General features: G+C 27.9%; 1 long non-coding RNA gene across 2 annotated transcripts; it reads right to left on the bottom strand.

The window, feature by feature from the left end:
- Positions 1-419: 419 nt before the first annotated feature.
- LOC107456130 (uncharacterized) lies at positions 420-8356 on the bottom strand. 2 transcript variants are annotated; one of them, XR_015435543.1, is made up of 4 exons: positions 8211-8356; positions 6578-6855; positions 3726-3796; positions 420-2224 (listed from the first exon to the last, which is right to left on the bottom strand). It is a non-coding gene; the product is annotated as an uncharacterized LOC107456130 (long non-coding RNA). The 2 variants fall into 2 exon arrangements; XR_015435542.1 differs by having other exon boundaries at positions 420-2206.
- Between the last annotated feature and the right edge of the window lie 435 nt (positions 8357-8791).

The following is an 8791-nucleotide window of genomic DNA, read 5'->3' as shown; positions in this document are numbered from 1 at the left end:
AAACTTATACTGTCAGGTATTGCATCAAACTGAATTTTTTTGCTTCATCTTATAGCCACTAGTAACCAATTAAGAGATTTTTTTTCACACTAAAGATATGCTTAATAGAGTGCCAGTCGATTCCTTGGGTTATTTTTTGTATAATTTTTTCTCCACAATTGTTTTAATTTTTTAACGGTTTTTACTAGTTTGTACTTGTTTCCTTTCGTGAACAATTAATCAGCCTGAATGAAAATCTAGATAGTTTTATTGTTTTTCCCTTCTTAACTGATTATGCAATAGGACAGTTAAGTTCTTTTGAATTTTAGAAAAAGGAAAGGTTTTAAAAGGAGAAAAAGGTTCGGAATCACTTAGTGTAGGTTGGAAAAACGTGCGTATATATCCAAGAAAATGCTTTTAATAAAACACTTAAAGCGATAAGATATAAGTTATTTTATTCACAATGATAAATACAAACAATATCAAAAGAATAATTATATCAAATTTACAAAATACTACATTTAACTACTAAAACTAAATTTTTATATGATTTATTTAATATACATAAGTATTGAAAGAAGTTACTATAATACAGCAAAAAAATAAACAAATAAAAAAATTATAATTATTTAGCTAAATTATTAACTAGAGTTCATTTTCACTAATACAAAAATGAACAAATTTAAAATCTACGTTGTGTGAATTTAACCCTTGTGCAAAATTTATAATTTATGCGTTAAATTCGAAACAATTTTGGCATTAAAGTTCAGAAACCTTTCTGAAGAAAGCATTCAATGGAAATATGAAATACCATAAATTTCAATTTACATGAAAATCATGCATTATTTAACTGTTTTTAGCATTTAAATCGTTAATTTTTCATGTATAATTTAATATTTAAAGTTCAAATCACCTGTAAAATTAAATAGCTAGTGTTCACAATGCTCTTTTAATAATTAATCAATGATATAAAATATAATAATAACTTTTTATTTTTTTTAAGAAATACATATGATTTAGCAAAACGAAGAGGAAGCAATAAATCTGAATTTGTTGCCTTTCTTTTTAAAATTATTTACGTTATAACAGATTTCTTTTAACAGTTTAAACATAAACATTATAAAAAATTTTTAAATATGAATACAAGAATAAAAAACTAGTATTAAAATAAATGATTAACACTTTTTTATTTATTATAGTTTAAAAATTTTCTTTAATTACTGAAAGCTTTTTGTAAATTTTTACATAGCTTTTATTTGCAAAAGGAAGATGTTAGCTAGTTTACAATAAAACAGTTTAATTATCAAACTATATAGCATAGAAATATGCAGTGAAAACAGCATTAAATAAATGAATGACGCACTTATTAAAAAGAATAAACAGAATTCAAATTCTTATTTATATATAAATTACAGAAACTATGCAAAATTCAGAAAAAGATACATCTGTAACGGAGCAGTTAAAAGTTAGGAAATTAGCAAATGCAAGTAGCACAGAATAAACCAAAAATGAGAAATTTGCATTCACAAATGGCAGAGAATAAACCAAATGTTGAGAAATTTGCATCTACAATTACAGAGAAGAAATCAGAAGCTGAGAATAATGCATTTACAAATGGTAGAGAATAAACCAAAAAACTGAAATTTGCATTTGCAAATGGCAGAGAGAAAGGAACCAGAAATTGAGAAAAAGAAAACATCTACAAATGGTGGAGAATATACCAGAAACTAAGAAATATGCATTTACAAATAGTAGCGAATGAATCAGAAGCATTTACAATTATCAATGAATAAAATAGAAATTGAAAAATATGCAATTAAAAATGATAAAAGACAAATCAAGGGTTAAAAAATATATTTTGACGAATGACAGATAATAAATCAGAAGGTGAGAAATTTTCATTTACAAATGCCACAGAATAAAAGAAATGTTTAGAATTATACTTTAAAAGAGCAGTAAAAACAAAGATAATAAAATTTATTAGTAAAGAGAGATTTTGCTCATCAAATATCCTTTTCATGTTAAGTAAAATAGTAAAGAGAAAAAAAATCATGAATTAAATTTTTACAACTGTTATATATTTTTTAACGACTTGGAAATTCTAGAAATAACGAAACGTATTCATAATCAGTTAAACAAATGGCTTGAAAATGACTTCAGATTAATTTCCAGACATCTTTAAAGGTTACATTTTCCTGAGCGTCTTTAGCAAAGTATACATCATGACCTAAATATTAGAATTGATCTAAAATAAATTATAATACTAAAATATAAAAATCAGTTTATTGTTTTAAAAAAAACGACTACAACATATACTGCTGATAGTACGTGAGGGGGCACACATTTTATTTATAGACGGTTCGTTTATTTTAAGTTTCGTGTTCATATGCATATTTATTTTTTGATATGTGTGTATATTTATATAAGTGCATGAGCAAAACTTAAAATAGATTAACAGTTTTCTAAAAACAAAAAGTGTCGCGCTACGCTTAATTTAAACCTTACTAATCAGAAACAATAACATAATTTATTTTTACTAATGGTTATCGTTTTAAACATTTACATTTATGTTACTGTCCGATGCTTTTTTTCATATTTTATTTAAATGATATTGACGATTAACATGTTTTACATTTTAATTGTTGGTTATGGTTTATATTTCAATTCTTAAGATGCATAATTCAATTAATCTAAATCTTCCTAATTTACTATATCTAGTTCTGACATGATTTATGTTGTTTTTAACTTCTAGAACAAATTTAATTTTTAGAAAAAAACTTTTTGTTACTTTTTATTTTATTTATTTATTGTATAAAACGACATCGTACTTATCGCTAAGTACATATTTCATATTTTGCATGCAATAATAGTGAACATCAGTCCGTAACATAAAATAGGTTTGAAAATATCAAATATAGCAAAAAACGAAAAGAATATCAAAAACTGCTCAGTCAGATTTGACTTAAATCTCTTGTTCTGAGACGGATCTGACTTCTTTCTTTCAAACGCTATTGATTATTAATGTTATATAAATTCGTTGCCACTAAATTTCCAAACCAATTCAGCTGTAATTTTAAATAAAAAGTTTAGTTTTGAAATCTAAGTCTAAATCTAAGTTAAAAATAAAAGTTTAAAATTTCAAAAAAAATAATTTAGCCTTTATTTATTATGATAATTTATTATGATCATTTATTATGATAATTTAGTTTGATAATTTATTACCATACGTTTGGAAATTGGATGCGATGAACATACAGAATATTTATGTAAAATAGAATCTTCAATATTACATCAAGTTCGATATAAATTAGTTTATACCAAACTTAAATATTATACCAAATAAAGAAAAAGTTTTAAGTAAAAAAAAATAATGAAACTTTTCGTTTACTAATTTTGAAAACAAGTTTTTCGTTAAAAAATATAGAATTTTAATCTGAAAAAAAAATCTATAAATATTGTCACCGAAGGATCTGCACAAAACTTATTAAAACATGGATTACATTTAAATAAATATTAATAAAAAGTTACCTCAATTCGGATGCAGCGGATTGATTCAACGATAACGTGGAAAAGGAGGCAAAAAGTATATTTATTTTGGAAAAGTTTACTTATTTTGAAAACAAGTTTTTCGTTAAAAATTATGGAATTTTAAACTGAAATAAATCTATAAATATTATCACCGAAGGATCTGCACAGAACTCATTAAAACATGAATTACATTCAAATAAATGTTAATAAAAAGTTACCTCAATTCGGATGCAGCGGATTGATTCAACGATAACGTGGAAAAGGAGGCAAAAAGTATAAACTAGAACTTCTGTAATGCAAAAAAATTATTATTATAGTATAATTTAACAAATCAAATGAAAATAATAAAATTGAATCAAAAGTTGAAGTAAGAGAATTAGTTGATAAATATTGAATATGATGCTATTGGTTTATGTTACACTGTCATATTGTTGCGGGTATTGTGAGTTTTTTGGTTATGATACCAAATAATTCATGCTATTTTAGATAGTTAAAACTTACCTGTAGATATAGGAAATATAAAACTTCATTGTTAAGAGGCCTCTCTGCCAAAAATTCCAGATCAAATTAAGGTAAAACGTATCAGCACTCAGGTTGTCTTTACTTTTTACCATAAAATCCATTTTTACCGGAACATGTTACGTAACAAAAAACTGATATACCATAATTTTTACAGTAATTATTACCGAAAAAATACTGAATCACTCTAATTAAATAAATAATACTTAAAAATTACGGTATAATATTTTGCGTTAAAAATAGATTTTATGGTTGAATGGAATTTACAAATGAGGCACTCAAAATCATGGTACTTTATACCTTAATTTAATCCGGAATTTTTTACAGTGTTCTACCCTCGCTATTTTGAATCTTAGATAAAATTGTTGGCTTTTTTTTCTTGATATTTTTTTAACTTAATAAGCTTTTAATAATATAGTATCATTTGGCAGTAATTAGAATTTAAAAATTTTGAAAATGAATGGATTGCTTTATTAGATAATGAGAAATAGCGCTTGATAACTTTCAGAAAGATTTTTCCTCAAAACTTAGAAACAATAAGGTGAAGCGATTTGGAGTTTTGAGTCAGTCATTTAAAACTACAGTTTTTTCAGTTTTTAATATTTTTTTTCAATTTAATTTTACAACTGATGAAAACCGATTGGGATGATGCTAAAAATTCTTTTAACGTCAATTGCAAGATCCTCATCAAAATTCCAGAAACAAATAACTGTTTACTATTTAAATACCTTTCAAAAGTTGCTGATTTCAGAGCTGTATTGGTATAATTTTGTATGAAAAAAATTAATAGAGAATCTAAAATACCTCAAGCTTTCAAATCAAATTCTGATTCGCCTGGCACAAATTCTGCTTCGTCTCTCGACGGCGAATATTTTACACGAATCAAAAGGTACTGCCGAAAAGAGTAAATATCCAAAGTTATTTATTAGTGAAAATTAAATAAAAAGGATTAAAACCAGACTTATAATTTTCCGACTCCACCTGTACCTATTTGACAATTGAGTTAGGTCTAGAGAAGAGAGGCTTAACAATTTTATCATGAGCAAATGTACCAATTAATTATTGGAAACCTGCTCTGCAATTACGAATTACTTTCAAAACAAGCGTAAGCCGTAACTTGCAATATCTCTGCTTTACATAATAGGCCTTTTCGAAACGATAAGATTCAATGCCGCATACCACTTAAAAATATTTTAATTGATTACATGCACGTTACAAATTACTTGCTGGTACATACATGCCTTATTTTTCGACATATTTCCCACCATTTCCGAAGCATTTGTTAAGTTTGGGGACGAACTTTTGTATTTCACAGACATAGAATGTTGCCGTCTATTGTCGGGACCACACTTCAATTTTGATCCTGTCATAGTAGTAAAAGTTTTATTATGTGGCAAAAAAGCAAGATGCTTTTTTGCAGGTATAGGAATAAGTTAGAGTTGCTAGGTGCAAGGTCCGGGATGTATGCCGGATTATCTAAAATTTTCCATTTGAAACGTTTGAGTAGTGCTTTAGTTTGAAGCGCTATGTGAGGACGAGCGTTGTCACTCAACAAGCAAACTCAGATGAGCCATGGTGGCTCAGGGTATAGAGCTCTTGCCTCCCATCGAGGTGACCAGGGTTCGAAATAAATTCCGCACGCAACTCGCACCAACCATAGTTCTGACGTAAAGTATCCCCAGTGGTAGAAGGATCATGAGTTAGATTTCCCTTGCCATCAGGCTAACCGTGGGAAGTTTTCGCGATTTTCCTCTACATGTAAAGCAAATGTGGTTTAGTTCCATCAAAAAGTCCTCCACGAAGGCAAATTTCTTCCACTATTTGATATAGGAGTTCCCTTGTCTTCTGGATTGAATTCAAGTTCACAAGGCTACGGAGTTGAACACTGGTAATCGTAAACTCAAAAATTAGGTGGGCTGCTCAACGACGGTGGAGATAAAACAAACACCGATTACTTTAAATTGCCAGACATGTCAAAACCTCGCAATATACATCTACATTAATTATGGTGCCGGGAGGCACCATAATAATTATGAGTATCCACTGGGCATGAAAAAAATTTATTACGGCCGAACGTACATCTCATTTTTGCGAGATTTTGAACTGTCCCAGACATTATAGTACGTTCTGCTCAAACCAGGCTCACCGTAAAAATTACGGATTCATATATATACATATATATATATATATATATATATATATATATATATATATATATATATATATATATATATATATATATATATATATATATATATATATATATATATATATATATATATATATATATATATATATATATATATATATATATATATATATATATATATATATATATATATATATATATATATATATATATATATATATATATATATATATATATATATTATTCACATTCACACACAGAGAGAGAGAAAGAAACATCCATGCCTTGCCCGAGATTCGAACCCAGGACTTTTCTGATGCAAGGACAGTTCCCTGCCCCATAGATCCCCCAGGCCGGTCGGCAGTCAAATACTTAAATTAAAGATATTACAAGTTCTCAAACCTTGGCGCAGATACGATTTCATTTCCTGTTGTGGCAGTAGCTTTATCATCCTCCTTATCACACTCAACTAAAGGTCCTTTAACCCTCTGCAAGGCTAAATGGCAACATTGATGCGCCATTACACAACAGATCGAACTAAATATTGGAAATATGGGACACATTGCAGCACTGCATCCAAAACTGTCGACAGGTGGCGAGAGATAAGCCAGGAAACAGATACAAGAAGTGATGATATAGATGAATTTCATTCTTGAACCTAATTGGGGTTAAGTTTTAATCTGAAAAGAAATGAAAACTGAATTTACACACAGAATTTTAGGAGAAGAGGTGCTCAAGAATAATGAAGTTACGAACAGACATGCAATTAAAATAACATGAACATAACATGTTATTTTAATATCAGATAAATAAGATGGTACTTGATTTTGTCTTCATGCTCTTATTTGGCTATTTCTGATCATTAAATGCCAAGAAAATTCACTAAGATAGTTTCGTAGACACAGTTTCGTAGCTTACAAAGGGATTCTTAAAAAACACACTAAAGTGAAATATAACTTAGATGATACTTAAAAAGAAATTTTTTTTTCTATTATATTAATTTTAAAAAATAAAAAAAAGGGAAAAATAAGAGAAGCAGAATGACTCATTTTTGAGTGCCAATTGAATAGTTGTCTTTACTCTTTATTGACAGTATTTGGCAAACAAGCTCTGATTGAAGAATTGGCTAAATTATAAAAATGTAATTCGTATGCATTTTCAAAACTAAAATGGAGAACTACTTTTGTTGTTGTTGTTGGACTACTTTTAGAAACACTGTATAGAGCACAAAATAAATATAGATCATCTGAATAACTTTTAATCTGGTAATCGAATTTTTACAATTTAAGAGAATATTTTAATAGTTCGAGACTATAACTTTAAGTATGTAAATGATCTTATTTTAAATTCCAAATCCGTCACAAAAATATTCGTTCTCCAAAGAGAACTTATCTTTTTTTCGAAGTGAATAAATTAGGGGGTTGTTGATTTTGAATTATAAAATATTCGTTCTCTGAAGAGAACTTATCCCTTTCTTCGAAGTTTAATAAGTTAGGGTATAATTGATTAGTATAATTGATAAGTATAATTGATTTTGAATTTAAAATATTCATCCTCTAAAAAGAAGTTTTTTTTTCGAAGTTCAATAAATTAGAGAGGTATTAATTTTGGATTAAAAATATTCGTTCTCTAAAGAGAACTTATCTCTTTTTTCGAAGTTGAATAAATTAAGGAGGAATTGATTTCGAATTATTATAATTACTATAACTCAAATATAATTTCGTCATGTTTTCAAAATGTACTTTTTTATGAAGTGTTCTAACGATTTAAACTATATTTTAGCAAAAAATCATCATGTTAGGTGAATGCCAAGGATATTCTCTCGTCTGTAAAATACTGTTTTACACATTATGATTTGTTTGATAAATTTCACGAATGGAATGCACCAATTTTAATGCAAAATATTCAAATACATAATTTGCATAGATTATCTGTTAGAGCACTCTTGCAATGCATGAATTGACAGCTAAATTTAATATAACTAAATTCTTAATAATATCAAGCAAAAAATATAAGAATTCTGGAGGATTCTTACCTGAAACTTGCTGTGGGTTTCGTAGGAATCTGATCGAATTTATGAATGATAATGTTGATTCCCGAAATAATAAAAAGTGTATATCCAATGAGAATCTTTATAATATATCACTTTCAAGTGACGTCACAAAATGGGGAAAATTATCATTACGAAATCCCGCTTGGTTGATCAAGAGACATTTACTTTTTCTTATGTATTGTCAGGAATCAAGCAGGCGCAAAATATCCCTGAAGAAAGGGAAATTGAATGCATCATATTTTACGCCGTTGAGGGAATTACTATTCCAGCGTAGTTGTCAGTCTGAGAATTTTTTTGGTAGCATCTTTTTGTAGCTGCGATTTTCCCCTTCAATGGATTACTTCAAGGGAGCATCTTAATGGAGTGTTAATATGTGTAAAACATCCTTATTTACTGTTATGATTGATATTCACGACAAGTGGATTCACTATTTCCAATTATGCAACAGTGCTATGTAATTCTTGTGATGTCACTTAGATTTTTGAATTATAAGCGAAAATATTTAATAATAAATAAATCCTATACCCTGCTCGCTGTTTTCATCAGCCCTCCAATTCTTATTG

The sequence above is a fragment of the Parasteatoda tepidariorum genome, chromosome 7 (assembly GCF_982258835.1).
Source record: "Parasteatoda tepidariorum strain Cologne lab strain chromosome 7, Ptep-v5.0, whole genome shotgun sequence".
Classification (NCBI taxonomy): domain Eukaryota; kingdom Metazoa; phylum Arthropoda; class Arachnida; order Araneae; family Theridiidae; genus Parasteatoda; species Parasteatoda tepidariorum.
Note: the sequence above shows the minus strand (reverse complement) of the source record. Positions and strands in the feature narration are given on the sequence as shown.